General features: G+C 38.3%; 1 long non-coding RNA gene across 1 annotated transcript in view; it reads left to right on the top strand.

Annotated features, from left to right (window-relative positions):
- The window catches only part of LOC133207104 (uncharacterized), a 658,625-nt gene extending 657,170 nt beyond the window's left edge, over window positions 1-1,455 (top strand). The window contains exon 5 of the long non-coding RNA XR_009723950.1: window positions 1,380-1,455. This is a non-coding gene — a long non-coding RNA (uncharacterized LOC133207104). The remainder of the gene's footprint in view (window positions 1-1,379) is intronic.
- The last annotated feature ends 16,672 nt before the right edge of the window (window positions 1,456-18,127 follow it).

Here is an 18,127-nt window from a genome sequence, read left to right as displayed (position 1 = left end):
CTGGAGCCAACCGCTTCAAGATGTCTTTACCCATGAATTTATGTCGTGTGACCAGCATTGTGAAGGTGCAACTGAGCCTAAAACACTGAGAGGACTGGCTTACTTCTAGATAAGTGCTAAAACTCAGGAACTGCAATGGTTAAGTTTAAGGCCACATCCCAGATCAGATGTAGGTTTAGAGTCAGCAGCACCAAAACCTTCTGTTTCAGCCACAAATGACAGCAGATGAGCTAATATGATTTCTAGACTTCATAGGAAATAAGTGTTCCTATGATGTTGACTCCATAAATAGCCAAAACTAAAGGACTTCGTTCTGCTCTGAGAATTTCAGGGAAAACAGCAAATACTCGTCTGCTCCACAAAAGAGAAAACAGTGTGTTTATAATGCATTTAGCCAGAATATGGGACTAAGTGTTAAAAGCCAGTGAGCCTGTAGGCAGGCGAGTTTGTTGTCCTCTTCTGTACTCTTCACCCCTGTGGTTCTAGAGCCAGCAATTGATTGCTCCTTGCTGTTTATCTGTCCAGCAGATACAAAACAAGCTGGAAAGTCATCTATATTCCACCCTCTTTACACTCATATATATTACAAAAAAGATCTGTGAAAACAATGCATCAGATTTCCCTTTCTGTTCTTCTACCAAGGCCATCTCCTATGGTGGTTTGGCAGTTTGTGAAGGTGCAATAATATCAGAAAGATCCTGGCTTGAAATAAATATTTCCGCTTTACATTTCATTCCTTTCTATATTGCCATCTTAAATGTATGTATATAACTATGTATATGTGCAATACATGTTTGTGTGTGGTGATTGCTAAGTATTACACCCCTAAGTGATGGAGTATCTTTGCTGGCCTGGTGGAAATGGGATGGATAGCAAAGGTGAACATTCATATTTAAAGATACATGTTTTAATACTTATGTATACCTGGACCAGCTTTTTCCTTTGAGTGTATATAACACTAATTATATGTTTTAGCTAAGGAATAGGGTCTCACGGACCTCATCATAGGCAAATATATCCATTTCTTTTATAGTGTAATACACTATGTTTAGAATAATTGTACTGTTGTGGCATGTGAATAGCAGGCCAGAAATCTGCTGTATAAATGAATGATGTAAAAGGACGGTGATGTTCTAAAAGCTGTTTGAATCAGTGACACACAAAGAGTCTTTAGTCCTGTTGCGTTTGCTTCTCAGTTTAACTCTCATTAAATGCTTCACATAACTATGATTTACTCATAGCACATACAATTAAACTTCCTTTCCTCTGGCGCTGAATATGATCTCACTATTACTTTCTAATTGCAGTGTAGTACAAGAGAAACAAGTTTTCTGAAATTGCAGGCCTTTTCCCAATTTCTTCCTTTTTTCTTCTTTTAGGATGGATATATTCCTTTGCTTTGAAACACGGGATGTTCTCTGCTTCTGGGCCATCAATAGAAAGCTGTAACTAAGGTAAGAACGAGAAAACTTCAAATTTTATACAACTTCATAGTCTTGCAGCATCTCGTAGCTCAAGAAGTGGTCTCTGAGATTCTCTTTCTGTATTTATATTTCATTTATAAACTCAAAGTAGTTTGCTGCATTTTTTGATGCAATAAAGAGTTTGTTGTTACAGCAGCTTATTTAGCTAAAACAGCACCCATGGGCTTCTTTGGTTTGCTGTTAGAGATGCATCATAGATTTAAATTGTGCCGGCCTGTGGGAAGAGATTGGCTTTCTACAGAAAACAATTCTTTATAAGGAAATTCACCCTGCAGGAATTTTAAGGCCTGAGGATCTAAATCTGGATTTTGAACAGTCTATAGATGGCATAAAATTCAAAAACAGCTATATAACCTAGGACCCTTAACTCCCACTCTAAGAAAAGAAGACTTATGGGATTTACAGGCTTTTGGTCCCTCTACCCTACAACAATTTAAGGATTGATCTCTAGGTTGCATTGTTTCCCACTGAGGCGCATTTTCTTGTATATCTTAGATTTGAATAGGTAATGTTCATGTGTCAAGACAAAATTATGCACTTCTTTCCATTGGCATGGAGTCACAAACATGAAATTGGAGTATTTTAAGGGAGTGAAGTGCACAAATACTAACAAAACCCAGCGGGAGCAGAGCTGGCTATCTCTTGTAAGCACTTTTGCTGATCCTTGCTGTAAGCAGCATTTGGAATCAAATCAGATGATTAAATCTAAGATAAGCACAGGATTGATGGGAGTCCAGTACTCAGAAACAAATGGATTTACCAACCTCTTACGCTTTGTGTGGCCGGGTTACCACCGGCATGTGTAGCATGGAGCTAGTCTAGCAGCCTGCTCAGTCTTCTGTATAACTCATTACAGACACAGATTGCAGTGCACTGGTACGAGAGAAAAGATGTAGGAGTGTTGTTTTTCTTTACATCAGTCACTTATTTACTGATCAGAAAAGCAGGTGATTATTAAGCAATTATTGTACAACTAAAACACTGTTCACATGTCCTGAAGAAACATTTTAAGTATTACACGCAAATATACATAGACAAAGTAATAAAACATCAGTGGTACTTACTGAGCAATATCTAGAGATACGTAAGATGTGACCAAAATTTAGCAGATTATTTCTATCACACAAAAGACTTACCTGTTTTGAGGTGAATTTTGTAGATTTAATCTTTTTACAGCTGAATTAGTGAGAACTCTGTTTTTCTGCCTGCGGTTGTCTGGGATCAACTTCTCTGGGTGGTGTTGGCATGGTTCTCATTACTGTATTAATGGATGTCAGGGCACAAGTTCATTAAGGTTTTGGCTTCAGAATAAAATACTGAAGTTTTTGTGAAAGTCTGGTCAAGAAATCTGTCATCCTTGTTCAATTAAGACCTCTACAAAACTATCTAAGTTTACATAGGTGTAAATGTGTTTAAATATGAGCAATACTATGCACCTCTATACAGTCTGTAGGTTGCAATCTGTATTAATAGGATGGTGGAACACATTTTTTGCACAGAGTTGCAGATGAACAGTTTCTTTTTCCTTATTTAATTGCAAATTAAATCTTCAGTAATGCAATAGCTTGAAATGCCCTAGTCATGCCCTTTTAAATTTATATGAGCACAGCCAAAAACCTTCAGCAAAGACTATGTTGTATCCTAAAAATGCTCCAAATATTAAGCAATATTTTCTGAGTTAAACTAAAACTACAGCTTCTTTACCCACTATCATAAAGAAATTTTTGCTGCTGTTACTGTGTTTAATTTTGTTGATCACATTTCATTACACCTTGAAGTGTAAGTTAACTTGATTGATGCAAATTGACAGATTATATTGAAGATCTAACCCAAGCATCCTAACAGTTGTTAGCAGATGCTGAGAATCTTTTTCTCTTACTCTGTATTTCAAAGCATATGCCTACATGTTAGATAACGTTTCTGTATTTCTGTGTGAGAAAACAAGCTGTCATTCCTTGTTGAACTGTATCCACAGCTTCTGAATTATCAGTTCTTCACAGCATTGTGATATCTGGTAATGTACATGTAATGTGTGAAACTGAAAATGTTGCTTTGAGTGTAAACATATCAAAGCATCATTTTATGTTATACCTGGTTTTTATGTCCATTATACAATCTTCACACCAATTTACTCTCAACTTATTGGACTTAGGTTGCTAAAATTAAGCATGGATTTAAATCCACTATTTCTAACACATATCACTATATTTCTTTCAAGTAACATATAAGTAACTTCTAGCTCTTACTGTAGAAGTTTGAATGGCAAACTAGTATTATCATGGAAGAGAGAGAAGGCTAAGTTTACAAGCTCATATTTAATGGGACACAGAATGAGACCTTCTGAAAGTATGAGAACAGAACAAAATGTGGATTTAATTATAGGATGAGAATTGGAACAATTTCCTTTTAGCAAAACCAAAATCTTTCTTGTTAGCTGGGTGAACTAGTGAAACATCAGAGATTTATAAAATGCTGCTTTCAAAGAGTGGTTAAAAAGTAATCTCTATAAAATGGATGTAACCTCTGGGGTTTGAGCACAGTCCTGCCTGCCCACCTGAAATAGCATTCAGCAGAATCATACAAGCTGCAGCTGATTATTTTCTTAAACCCTGAGCTTAAGTTAGACTTTCCTTAAGAAATAAATTGCTTCTGAATATGGAACAGGATCAGAACTATGGAACTAAAATAACACACGATTCCCAAAATAAAAACCATTTCAGACTTTAAACAAAACCCTATTTTATGCTGGTAGAGACTATTTAGAGGACTTTTTTATGATTAGAAGGCATTCAGACACAAATGGAAGGAATGCATTCAAGCCTCAATATGTTTTATTGCCAGGCTTCTAAAAATCCTGAATCCCAACCATAACTGTGAATGACAGCGCTTTGATTTTTGCTAAAGGCAAGGCATGACAAGAGAACACAGCCTGTTTACTGAGATCCCACTCAGATGTCACTAAATATAGTACACATATAATCATAACACCTGATTGTTTTAAGGTAAAGGTTGGATCACCAAATAAAGCCTAATTATGGTACAATACATCCAGGCTGTTTGGGATTGATGGAAGACATGACTTTATATGTGCCTTTTCTAGAGAAATGACCAAGAATCTATTTTCCTCTTCCCTTTTAAGATGAAAATGACAACAATCCCAAATCAAAACAAAAAAAATAATAACAAAAAAAAAAAAAAAAAAGAAAAATAACACCACCAAATTACTTGGTTTCTTATTGAACAGAAACAAAAAGTTTTGCATGCAAGTGCTAGAGGATCTCTGGATATTTTAATGAAGCTATGGATAGTATATGTCATTCAGGTACTGTCAGAGGAACAGAAGTGTCCTCTTCTGGGAATGCATTGCTTGAATGTATCTGTCACTGGATGCCATCTGGTCCATTACAAAACAAACCATGTAACACTTCAGAGATGTCTGTAGTTCTTCCTAAAAATATGGCCACTGACAGAATGGAACAATACAAACAAGGAAAGGAATCTATCAGATGCACAGGTAATTCAAGGATACCTTTCTCCAGAGGTGATCCCCTGCAGTTCTGTGAGTAAAATAACTCTAAACTACAGCCTGTTTGATATTTGGAACCCAGTAACAATAAAACTCATGTCTTCAGGCTGTCTTCTGACTTTGTCTATGTTTTATCTAAGCTACAAAGCAAAAAAAGAACTTTCTTTAATTTATATATAACAATTCAGCACAACTTTTCTGTACAATAAGCTATCCTTCTGTAGTCATTATCTATTTATCAAGAATAAGTTGTTCTCATGTTCATATTATCTAGGGTCATGTTATGGATTTCATTTCCCAGATGCTAGGAGTCTCCTCCTAGCCCTCCTCCCCATGTTATGGCCAACAACATTTGTAGTCATTGTGCCCTGTGAAATTAAGCAGCTGCTTTTTCAAAGCTCTTCCAAAGGCTAATTGTGACCCAAAGGGAATGGACCATGTATGGAGTTGCGGTCCTTCCCACACAAAGGCTACCAATATAGCATACCGATAACATTGTGATGACTTGGCAAAGAAAATATAGATGGAACCATTTTCCACGAGAAAGTACTCTTTATTTGAAACCCAGAAGCTTAGAAATACCATATTTATTTTGGCTTCAAAATAGTTTTATGCATTAAGAGGGGAACATAGTTTTCTGGGAAGAATTAAAATGTATACATTACTGAATGAAACAGAAATTAAACAAGAAGTTTTGGCAAAAGAAGCTAGTTTGACCAAAGTTGAGCTGCAGTCGGCATCCTTTCCATAGCAATTATATCATTTTTTCTTTCTATCTAGTCAGAATTAAGAAAAATCTCTCTTTGAACAGTATTTATTCAACATTCAACTCCATTCAAAAATGATCTTAGCAACAGGCCTGAATAGTCAGATTTCCTTTTTCTGTGTTGGTTGCAAGTGATGCTTTTGCCAGTTAAAGAGGCATTGAGATGCCCTCAAAGATGACCAGTTTTGGAGAACTGGTTTTTGCATGACTGTAAGCCAGATTCAACCCAATCGTTCTATGATCTTGTACAAAAAAGATGGCTTCCTTGGTCTCTTTCTGATGTGCCCAAAGAAGGCCAGGCCTTCAGTGTGTTAAAATACCTGAATCTATGGAGGTCACTTCAGAAAAACATTAAGGGAGGCAATCAAGCTAATCCCTTGCTCAGCAATTCTTTAAGCACGTTGTAAGGCACTCAAACTTATCTTTCTGTTTGTTTCTGAATAAGGAGGGACTAGTGAGCTGCAGCTTGAGGGATGGCAGCCAGCTTCCAAATAGGATAACTGAAGGGTTTGGGGTTTATGATGGGCCTTTTCATTTGTTTGGGGGGGGGTTTGTCTTTTTTGTTACTTAATTTGGTGGCTATTAGTAGAAATGATGATTTCAGCTATGGCAGGGCAATGAACTAACTGTATGGCATTTAAAACTGAACTAAAGCAAGTCATTGCCCCAGAAAAACAACATTGTTTATTGGTGGTGTGATAAAATCAAAGAGCATGTCATAGCAGCTAGCAGATCACCTATCCAGCTGACTGGTTTGTTTATCAGCCTCACTGTAGCAGGTCTATCATTTCTTCCACTGTGTAGCATCTACATCGTGATTTTCTGGCAGTATCTAGAATTGCACTTTCTGACCTAGTTAGTCCTTTCTAGCTTCCTACATTCATTATACAGCAGTAGCATTATAAATAATATAGATATAAAAAAACATTATGATAATTGGTATGTTGTACTAGGTGCATCTCAGATATTAAATCAAATCACAGTATATGTGCAATGTCATTGTCTCCCTTGAATTTTGTATGAAATTTTGCACAGATAAGAGACGTGATTATATTATAACAAAGATGTGCTATGTTCTCATTTGTTCCATTGTTATATATGCAATTCAAAAGCCTTCTTAGTGTACTTTCTAAGGGAATATTTGTTGTGCTTCTCTTCATGAGGTTTGTTCATATGCTGCTTAGTTCTAATGGTAGCTTTTTAGTCATCATTTTCTATATTTAAGAAGATATGGAGAGTGGCAGTATCAGATCAATATCTGGAACCAATTCCATTATGTGTGTGTGCACAGAAGACACAAAAAGGGATAAAAAAAAAAAAAAAGGAATTAGCTGAAGATAACAGCCCTTTTGCCACATTTGTACTTTATGAAGTACAAATGCTCCATCCCTGGCAGTGTTCAAGGCCAGGTTGGACAAAGCCTTGGGTGACATGGCCTAGTGTGAGGTGTCCCTGTCCATGGCAAGGGGTTGAACTAGATGATCTTAAGGTCCTTTCCAATATTAGCTATTCTATGATTAAGTCTGTAAAGTTAGTTAAATAAGGTATGCTGGGACAGATCCTTAGTGTGTAAAATCAGCTTTTTCCAATGCTTTTACGTTGTATTTTCATGTCAAGAATTTGGGTATTTTCAATATGTGGTTTCATCATATGGTTGTCAAGAAATGCTGGTATTTTCATGGTGTGCTTGGTAAATTCTTGCTATGATACAGTTAAGCAGGATAATTGAGTGTCTAACTGCTAGGATATTATTGAGCTGTAGGTCAAATGATACCAGTTCTTGCCTCTGAATTTCAGCATCATCCTAGTCTAAAAGATATTGAATAGCTATTGCTACTTTTTTTTCGGGCAAATGGAGCCCTCTTTTATAGAATTTCAATTCGGGTAAAAAGTTGTAAGAATGTACTGAATCTTCTGCTATGAAAGAAAAAATGTTTAAAGGTGGCTAAAGTTATTACTGCCTGATAGAAAATCAGGTTTCCAAGGCCTGTTTATTTCCTTGTGTCTGTGTGATGTGACAGGAGAAGGTGATGACTGCACTTAAAGGGAGACATCAGTTACAGTGCTGTTCACAAATGCAGTTTGTTAGGCAATAATGTCTTATCTGTCTGCTTTTTCTTTTCTTCAAAGGGCAGCTTTTTCATAAGTTTCTGATTTTCAGATTTCTTTCTTCTTTAAAATACTTAAATGATAGCAAAGAGGGCCTATATATTCACTCTGACAGATGGAGTGTTTCAGGGGGCCTTGCTTCCTCCAAACCAAGGTATTTCCAAAGTTAACTTCAAGATAGCTAAAAGTACAAGCTCAGCTTCATAGTGGGCTCAAACGTGATAAATAATGCTGCTTTTGCACTGAATTCGTATGGAAACTTTAGATGGAAGCCCTGGGTACAGTAATTAAAATGCATAGGAGTTTCCACTGAGCTTTCACCCTGGCTTTTTCTTCTTAATTTTTTTGTGTGGACTACTACTATTAAAACCTCATTATGGCAATACCTTGCCAAAGCTGCTGGCTCAAACTGCATCATGAGTTTCCCTGTGCACCTGTTCCTGAGGTACTGTTCATTGGCACCCACCAGACTCTCACTGCTGTTGCAGATGCACTTAGTGTTCTAGAAAAAAACTCCACAATTTGCAAATCTCAGCTTTTATTAAGTGCCAGTGTAAATGATTTGCACAGATGACTTAATCCATTTGAGTAAGCTGGTGCTGAATTTGAGAGTTCCATTATTTGATGAGTGAATATCCTACACAAATACCTGCTTGAGCTGTTCATTCTTGGGTGTTTCAGTTTCTATCAAAGAAAGTGTTAAAGAATTGTTTCCTTAGTTATAACTAACTAAGACTGTATATCACACTTACACTGTTTGCTTTGTATCCCAGAACATGGAATTTCTTTACAATACAAAATACCTTAACTGTTCTATGATTCTATGATTTACTGTATCAGTAAATAGTCTTGTAGTCTCTGCTATATATTATACATATAAGAACAATGGGAAGAATTAGGACACACTGGTTAGTTTTGGGCTGACCAAATCACACTGTCCAACAGCTTTGAGGCAGTGTTGGGGAATTAGCACAGCTAAGGATGGTTCCCAGCATGCAGTTTGGATGCAGGAGGGTAACTAGGTTTAATGCAACGCAGAAGGTTGTTTCACGCTAGCTGGCCTCTTCCCAAGGATAGTCTGGGCACATTCAGGATAATGGAATAGATATTCATGGCCCTGGTGCTCATGCTTACTCGTTGCTGCATTGACACAAGCCAGAGAGTCTTGCAGGTGAGCATCACATGCCCTCAGATGTCTGTATTTCTCTAATTAACCTGTGCCCTAAAGTTAGAGGCACAACACTGTGACCTGCTGAACATCTTGGGGAATTGCTTTGTCAGCTGTTTTTGAAGGAGCTCAGTTTTAGGACTCAACGCAATCATGACAGAAGACTTCCTTACTATGATCAGAATCATCTTTGTCACTCCACAGAGAAGAAAAAAATATTTAGCCCAAAACATTGAATAAACAAGTAGTTGCATGAATAAAATATGAATTAACACTAAAACTTCTCCTTAGCTGCTCCAGCATTTTGCTAAGCTTCTGAAGCCACCTTGTAGGTTTTGCTATTTGCTCAAGGGATAGCGTGCTCTTTTCTTCTTTCCCTTACCCCTGAGATGACTATTACATCAAGAGAAAATGCTTAAGAGTGTTTGTTTCCTCTGTAGTACGAGTGATAGTACAAGCAGTGATGCAGCTGTCTGTCAGTCCCTGTATCTGGGTATCAGAGCACATGAGACACTGAATGACTGTGTCACTTCTGCTATTTGTCTAAAGTGACTTGATTATTATATCTGTTGTGTAGTTAATTGCATTTCATTACAATATTTTTTGCCTGTTTCAGTCTTTCTTCTTTTGCTTACAGCTTTATCAGCCCAAGTGATACATATTTTGTATAAGGAATATGCTATGAGGAATCATGCATAATGTATAAAGTAAAGCCTCTTAGGATCCATGTTTAACTTATAGCAACTTTTGCGTGCTGTCTACATGGGACATGCAAATACAGTTAAATGTTCTGAGGAGGAAATGGAAAAGAATATGCACTCCCTATTTGATAATTTGAAGGAAGTTTGTCACAAAAATAAATTTAGTATGATGTCAAAATCTGTATAATTAACCCAATCATAAGTAACTGTATAAATTCAGCTTAGCAACCTACTGCAAATCAAAACCACTGTGCAATTATGCTGCAATTACAAGTTAATTACATAGATATTACAGCATCTGCATTTTACTTATACTGTCTTTTTCCAAATTATAGTAATTAACCTTGTAGCTTCTAAGCTTTACCTTACATAACAATAAAGCACACGACCTGGTTAAGGGCAATTTTTCTGCTCTTAGATTCACTTTGTGTACAAATCTTACACAACATCATTACACCAGCTAAGTTGAGAATTCTTTAAAGACAATAGCTAAGTTATTAATAATATGTTAATAATTTATAAAAAATGCCTAACTTGAAATAAATATATATGTATTTATACATATATATATAATAAAAGTTTGGCCATAAATAATAAGATATTGTTTAGATCTGGGGTTGATTAGGATGTCTGGTGCAGTATTCCTGTCTTTCTCTCCTTTGTGACTTAAAAACTAAGGCTACCTTTCATCTTCCCTTACTTTAGACACCTAAGATGGAATGAGTTGCATTTCTTTTCTTCATTTTCTGTAGAGGGAACAACTTGACAAGCTTAAACTAACTCATACCTTTCAGTATGCAGTCAGTGCAGCAACGAGGAAGCATGAGCACCAGGGCCATGAATATAATCTATTCTATCAATGATTTACAAAGTGAATGGGTGCCAAAAGCCAGTTTTTCCCTCTGCAACAGCCTCTGTGCTCTTTTTTCTTATAGCCATTGACACCAGACCCATGTTCCAAGCAGTCCAGCATGGCTGTGCAAGAAATATGTACGTGCAACAGTTGTAAAGCAACACAGGTTTTTGTATTCTAAGTGCATTTTTTGTTTTCAGATCTATAGCACAAGGAAAAATCAAGTCTGATACCCCATTTTCAGAAAGGTTCTACCTCATGCTTCCTGTTATTATCCCCCCAAAATTCTAAGTGCTAAAATAGCTGTTACAGCTGAGCCCAGGGCATATACATAAAACAAAGTACTAGCCCCATCTAGAAAGTCTTTATAGCCTAAACTGGAGGTTATAAGTGCATCAAAAGAAACATGCATAGGAGAGGAGTAGGAAAGAGTGAAGCAATTGTGATTAACATGGTCAGCAGTATTTTCAGAATGAGCCCAACTGATGTGTCATAGAATCATAGAGTCACAGAGTAGTCAGGCTTGGAAAGGACCTTAAGATCATCCAGTTCCACCCCCCCTGACGTGGGCAGGGACACCTCGCTCTAAACCATATCACCCAAGGCCTCGTCCAACCTGGCCTTGAACACTGCCAGGGATGGAGCATTCACAACCTCCCTTGGCAACCCATTCCAGTGTCTCACCACCCTAACAGGAAAGAATTTCCTCCTTATATTCAATTTAAACTTCCCCTGTTTAATTTTTAACCCATTACCTTTTGTCCTATCACTACAGTCCCTAATGAAGAGTCCCTCCCCAGCATCCCTATAGGCTCCCTTCAGATACTGGAAGGCTGCTCTGAGGTCTCCACGCAGCCTTCTCTTCTCCAGGCTGAACAGCCCCAACTTTCTCAGCCTGTCTTCATATGGGAGGTGCTCCAGTCCCCTGATCATCCTGTCATCTTTGCTATTATCAAAATCAGAATTTCACTAGATACTTTAAGGTTTTGATTTCTTCTTTATTGTCATGGATTTTCTTTTTATAAAAGTAACCTAAGACATCTGTGTTAAACATCTGTTACATTGGACTCCAGGAGAATTGAACTATATCTGTGAAGGGAAAGATACCAAAGGTTTTAAACCTGCATGTTGCCAGGAGCATCTAGTCACGACACGTGGTACATCCTTTCATTTCCTGAGCCTATACATTCACACCTAATGGTGTCATTTTAAATAATCAGATTAAGACATATTGCCTCAGGAACGGACAGTAATGCAAAGAATTGCAGTAATACCAGTAAGAGGAATGAGTGATTTCCTATTCCTCATTATGACAAACTTCAGCTTAAAGTTAGCACAGTTTATCATAAAAATGGAAATAAAAAAATCCTGTTTCCTATCCAGACATCTACAGCACTACCGAGAAAGTAAAGAGAAAAACTATGGCATAAATAAGAATATAAAGATGGGGAAGAGAACTATATTATGTATTTGTATATACATCTTTTAGATGGCTATATATCCTAGTGTTTTCTCAATGCCCATCATGTTGTTAACTAACCATGAAATAATGTCTTACCAGAAGATAATGTTTCTTCTTAAACCTTTATTCACCCATATCAATAAAACTGACAGAGTTTTCCTGTGAAGTACACTAAAGAATAAATGGGTTTCATTCGTTGTGGGGTTTAGCATCATAGAATAGTTAGGGTTGGAAAGCACCTTAAGATCATCAAGTTCCAACCCCCTGCCATGGGCAGGGACACCTCGCTCTAAACCATATCACCCAAGGCTTCGTCCAACCTGGCCTTGAACACTGCCAGGGATGTAGCATTCACAACCTCCTTGGGCAACCCATTCCAGTGCCTCACCAGCCTAACAGGAAAGAATTTCCTCCTTATATCCAATCTAAACTTCCCCTGTTTAAGTTTTAACCAATTAAAATTTTAACCCATTTTTTTTTCTCTTTATCCTGGAGTTTTGATTATATATATATATATATATATATATATTCTTCTAGAGTAAGCACATGGGATTTGACTAAAAATTATTATTATTCCTCTGTTCACTATAAATGTTACTGAATATTTCCTCATGCATTACAAATATTTGGAATGTAATTATATTCATTACAGTACTCACGTAAGTCTGAGTTCAGATAACCAACCTAGTGCTTTGGACTTTTAAATACATCAAATAATGTGTTTATGTTAGGAAGGAAAAGGGTCTGTTTAACTGACACAAAAAATATCGTGGTATAAATTGATCATTAATATATTTAAACTGGCAATTAAAAGATGATGTCTAACCTTTAGAAGGCTGAGGTTCTGGAGCTGTAGTATTATCATGGGCAGAATTAAATGAGGTTCAATATATTTCTAGAAGACCTCAAAAATAGGTTGTGCTTTTGATAGTGGGAGGGTGAAGTCAGTGAGCCAGGAGTTGTGCTTTTTTTAAAGCTCAGCAAGGTCAAAAGGGACAACCTTTTACATTAGAAGCAAGTTGTTATGATTCAGGAGAATAACTAATGGTTTAACTAAAAAAGTTAGTAAAATTGGTTCTTAAGAAACGCTCTGGGGACATCTAAACCTGCCAACTGAAGTATAGATTGGTGGAAGAGTAAAAAATACAGCTACAGGAACAATATCCTAGGAGGCTTGACAACATCAGGAAGAGAAAAATTCAGGGAGGTTTTTGTTTTGTCCTTATCATTTTTTTGCCCAGGCAAATTCCCTGAAGTATCTTGTTCTGTTAGCATTTCATTTCTACCCTACCACTTAAGTATATGACACAAAACCAGTAACACTCCTCTCTTTGTTTAGACACTGATTGTTTTAGGAACAGATACAGCCTGTTTCAAAGAGCTCTGAAATCAAAGGACAAATTTTCCTCGCTTTCGTTAAGCTTTGGCAAAAGCACTGTAGTGACAAATAGTAGACTGATAGGTACTTTCCTTTTAGCAGACCTGGTTTTTAGTGATTTTGCTGCAAGCTGAAATCAACCTTTTTATGTAGTTTTGCACACATACTCACATGGTTCTATAGACTTAAACATTTGAAAGGTATAATTAGGGAATCTCACTGAGACAGTCTGCAGTTCCGATAACTTCATCTTCTGATTCAGCATAGCAGGAAGGAATGACTATGGAAAAATGTTACCGTTTTATCATATCTGTCACTGCCATAACCAAGTGTATCAGATCCCTGTAAATTTGGCCATCATTTTTCATGCATTAAATTGCTGCTATTCATAGACCACCATGCATTTCCTTTAAGTATTCCTGGAAAATATTTCCTAGCTGTAGGCTTTGAATAAATCAATCACCTTTTGTTTTTATAGCACCTTTCTGGAAAATCCTCTCATAGCACTTTCAGTAACAGAGATAAGAAAAACGAATCCATACTCTCCATTTAAGACTAAAACATTTATCTTCTTGACTACATTCATTGAAGACATTTCAGCTGTGGAAGTTCCAACAGCTTTATACCTTTAAGAACTCTTTAACTTCAAAACTAACAGATATGCATAGAAAGCAACAAAAATATCCAGGTCATAAAGAAGAATATGGATCCAACTGGACCTTTGATTTGACCTAAATCAGGTCTTAATTTCATCATTTGGGAAAATGATAAAAGATGCTAAAGTAATTTCTGCAGGCCATAGTTTGTCTGCTGAAGGGAATCTCATGGATTATTCAGTTACTCTTAGATATCAACAACATGGATGTCTGCAGCTGAGCCCTTTTCAGTGTAATGAACAGAAATAGGATCTCTTATGGCCCCTCTGTTCTGGATGTGAAGAGTCATGCCATTCAAGTGCCTGCTTCTCTCTCCTAATAAAAGGTATTGAGCATGATTAGCTCTGGTGGGAACATCTATGGAGACCTCTAGTGTTTACCAGATGAGTTTTGGTGTGAACTACAGCCCAACATCATAGTGATAGTTAAATAGCCAAAAAGAAGACAAGTCTAACAAGAAACCCAGCAAATCCCACACCAGCCTGAGCAATTTAATGAGTTAAATTTTAACTCATTAAAATATTCACATTTTTTAATTTTAATAGTTTGGGAACAAAATCATATTATGAAGTGTTGGAACAGTAGCTGCATTTACCAACTTAGGTGAGATCAAACTAACTAACATTTCAATTAAAATATGATTTCCATCTTACTATATGAATATTAAAGCAGGAAACTTACCCAAAGTACAGACAGGTGCCTACATGCATTCAAAAGCTAGTTCCTCAGTAAAATGAGGCACTAAATGGATTGAATGTATGCTTCATGCCAGGTTTTATCAGATGGTTCATTGACCCCTATTCCCACAAGTCATCCAGAAAAAATGATATTAGCACTTTGGGCACGTGTTGAGCAGAGCTAGTGCTCCTGCCAAATCACACTTACAACTGGGCAGCTAAGGAAATAAGGACCAAACGAAGGAATTTCTCATTTGAGCAATACTCAAAAAGAGCAAAATTTGGGGATCCAACTTGGAGTTGAAAGCCTTAAAGAATGGAAGGGGAAAGCTTATTCTGTGTTATAAAGTGAATTTTCTGCTTCTGTTCATCTTACTGCATCCCTGGATATTTTGTTTCTCATCCAGACACCTTGCCCCGTGTCGGTTGGCTCAGTTATACTGTGTTTTGGGAGCCTTCTGATTACCTTGTACCAATTCATTTTTTGGAGAGGTCTATCCGTCTGCCTTTCGTCCGTGTGTTAGCGCGTCTATAAGGGATACTTCAATATCATCATAGATGTCCTATATTTGTTTTCGCAGGTAGAGTGCTATCTTGTCCTACAGAATAAGTGCTTCTATCCTGAATATATTTGAAATGTATTTTATTAGTGAAAAAAATCAGAATGACAAGGTCACTTATCTCTTGCTGTCAGGATGCATCTACGCTTTTATTTGCACATTTGCTGACAGGCCCTTTCTTCCTCTGGCAGGCTTAAAACATACTCCTTTCATCTGTTCTCAAGGTAAATGAAAGTCCTATATGCAAACAAGGGTCTGTTGAAACAGGCCTTCACTCACACCATGCTCTCGTGACCTGAGTTTGCTCATTTGGTCACAGTGGGATTCCAGTCAGGTAACTGTACCTAAAAATTAATCACCTAATGTTATCAGTTAAGCCACCTATGGTCTTTTGGCAATCTAGGGATTTTCAGGATGTGAAAGGAGCTTTTTTTTCTCCTTTGTGAAAAGTGGCACAGACTCAAGGTGGACATGTCTCTGTAATGTTTTCTTTCCTGGCTTAGCTGGAGGGCATCTATGATGTAGCAGTCAGAACATGTTAACTCACTGTGCTGCACACACTCCCAGAACCTTAAAACCAAAGTCCCAGCAAGTGTTGCCCTAGAAGAAGGCAAGCTCCTTTCTGCTGTTCATAGTGGAGTCTTGGCATCACAGAGCTCCTCAGTCCAAAATTCCTGCCTTTCTCCCTTCCTCCAACACTCCAAATAGCACTGGTTTCCCTTATAATTTCCCTGTGGCCGTTGCTTTAATTGGAGCAGCAATCAAGAAACATGAAGGGTTGGTGACAGGGGGCAAGAAAGATTGTAACATGAACAAAATTCATCAGAGGGCCAGTAAACTCTTTGCATGGTTACAATAAGAATGATTTTGAGAACTTATATAAAGGTTAAAGTAGAGACTCAACTCAGGAAAATAAAATAAAGCCTTCAGAGCTCAGTAATCTGCAGAGTTTGTTTTCAGTTATTCATATGCACATTCAGAAACTCAAAGTTATATGGAAAGACAGAGATTGAAAGATGTCAGTATTTTTAGGATAGTAAACCACTAAAATATGTCCAGATTTGAGGAGACTGCTGTTACCTCTGTCACAATGAAGAGAAGCTACTTATTTTTTCAGCCTCGTGGAGAAAGATTTGGGGGTGTTGATCGATGAGAAAATGAACTTGAGCCTGCTTCAGTGTGTGCTTGCAGCCCAGAAAGCCAACCATATCCCGGGCTGCATCAAAAGGAGCGTGACCAGCAGGTCGGAGGAGGTGATCCTGCCCTTCTACTCTGCTCTCGTGAGACCTCACCTGGAGCACTGTGTGCATTCTGGTGTCCTCAACACAAAAAGGACATGGATCTGTTGGAACAAGTCCAGAGGAGGCCACGAGGATGATCAGGGGACTGAAGCACCTCCCATATGGAGATAGGCTGAGAAAGTTGGGGCTGTTCATCCTGGAAAAGAGAAGGCTTCATGAAGACCTCATAACAGGCTTCCAGTATCTGAAGGGGGCCTATAAGGATGCTGGGGAGGGACTCTTCTTTAGGGACTGTAGTGACAGGACAAGGGGTAACGGGTTAAAACTTAAACAGGGGCAGTTTAGATTGGATATAAGGAAGAAGTTTTTTACTGTGAGGGTGGTGAGGCACTGGAATGGGTTGCCCAGGGAAGTTTGAATGCTCCATCCCTGGTGGTGGTTCAAGGCCAGGCTGGACAGAACCTTGGGTGACATGGTTTAGTGTGAGGTGTCCCTGCTTATGGCAGGAGGGTTGGAACTAGATCATCTTGAGGTCCTTTCCAACCCTAGCTATTCTGTTTCTGTGATTTTTGACCAACCGTGGTGGGTTGGGCCTGGCTGGATGCTGTGTGCCTACTAAAGCCGCTTCCCTCCTCAGCTAGACAAGGGAGAGAAAATATAAGGAGAGGCTCATGGATTGAGATAAGAACAGGGAGAGATCACTCACTAAATACCATCATAGGCAAAACAGCCTCTATTTGGGCAAATTAGTTTAATTTATTAGTTATCAAATAAGAGTAACATAAGAAGAAATAAAAAACAAGTCTTAAAAACACACTCTTCTCACTCTTCCCTTCTTCCCAGGTGTAATTCACTCCAAGCACTCTACCTCCTCCCCTCTAGTGCCATGGGATACAGGGAATGGGGGCTGTGGTTGGTTCATCACACGTTGTCTCTGATTCTCCTTCCTCCTCATGGGATGACTCCTAACACTCTTCCACTGCTCCATGGTGCAGCCACAGGTGACAGTCCTCCATGAAGTCCTCCAATGTGAGTCCTTCTCATGGGGTGCAGTTTTTCATGAACTGCTCCAATGTGGGTCCCTTCCATGGGGTGCATCCTTCAGGAACAGGCTGCTCCAGCATGGGACCTTTCCATGGGCTGGGTGGATATGTGCTCCACTGTAGACCTCAGTGGGCTGCAAGGGCACAGCCTTCCTCACCATGGGCTGCACCATGGGCTGCAGAGGAATCTCTGCTCAGGTGCTTGGAGCACCTCCTCCTTTCTTCTTCACTGACCTTGGTGTCTGCAGGCTATTTCTCCCATGTGTTCTCACTCCTTCCTCCGGCTACAGATTATTGTGCATTTTTTCCGTCTTAAACATCATATCCCTGAGGCACTATCACTGGTGTTGATGGGCTCAGCCTTTGCCGGTAGTGGGTTCCTCTTGGATCTAGCTCACATGGGCTCTATTGGACATGGGGGAAGTTTGTGTCACACAGAAACCATCCCTGTAGGCCTTCTGCTACCCAAGTCTTGCCAAGCAAACCCAGTGCTAATGGTATGA

This window comes from Neopsephotus bourkii, unplaced genomic scaffold (genome assembly GCF_033783945.1).
Source record: "Neopsephotus bourkii isolate Nb327-2 ecotype Australia unplaced genomic scaffold, CSIRO-AGI_Nbou_v1 NB_1825, whole genome shotgun sequence".
NCBI classification, from domain to species: domain Eukaryota; kingdom Metazoa; phylum Chordata; class Aves; order Psittaciformes; family Psittacidae; genus Neopsephotus; species Neopsephotus bourkii.
This window is presented reverse-complemented; position numbering and strand designations above follow the sequence as displayed.